The sequence below is a fragment of the Penaeus monodon genome, chromosome 19 (assembly GCF_015228065.2).
Source record: "Penaeus monodon isolate SGIC_2016 chromosome 19, NSTDA_Pmon_1, whole genome shotgun sequence".
In the NCBI taxonomy this organism is placed as follows: domain Eukaryota; kingdom Metazoa; phylum Arthropoda; class Malacostraca; order Decapoda; family Penaeidae; genus Penaeus; species Penaeus monodon.
In genome coordinates, this window is record NC_051404.1 from 49140789 (window position 1) to 49141151 (window position 363).

The 363-nt window shown below is 32.0% G+C and overlaps 1 protein-coding gene across 1 annotated transcript in view; it reads left to right on the plus strand.

The window, feature by feature from the left end:
- The window catches only part of LOC119585430 (ribosome biogenesis protein BMS1 homolog), a gene marked incomplete in the record, with an annotated part of 34374 nt that overhangs the window by 7136 nt on the left and 26875 nt on the right, over nt 1–363 (plus strand).

Here is a 363-nt window from a genome sequence, read left to right on the forward strand (position 1 = left end):
CCATTGTCTTTATGCCATTATTGCCTTTTCATTTTACTCATTGGCAGTACTTATTTCCTACATTTATAAGTTTAGAGTCAGTGTGAAATTCTTGAAACATTTATCTTGTCTGTTATGATGAAAAGGTTATCTTGTCTGATTTGCTCTTGTATTTTATGAGGATAGATAACATTTTCTCACTTCCTTTTTGAAGTTGTTTACAGCAAAAGAGTAAAACTGAAGAACTAGAGTCTGATATCTTGCATACTGAACTGCGGTAGGTATTGATGTTTATTGAATATACATATACCAATGCAGAGTCTGTTTTTTCACATGAAAGGTATACCATTATTTAGAACGTTTGTTTCTCAACGCACCATTACT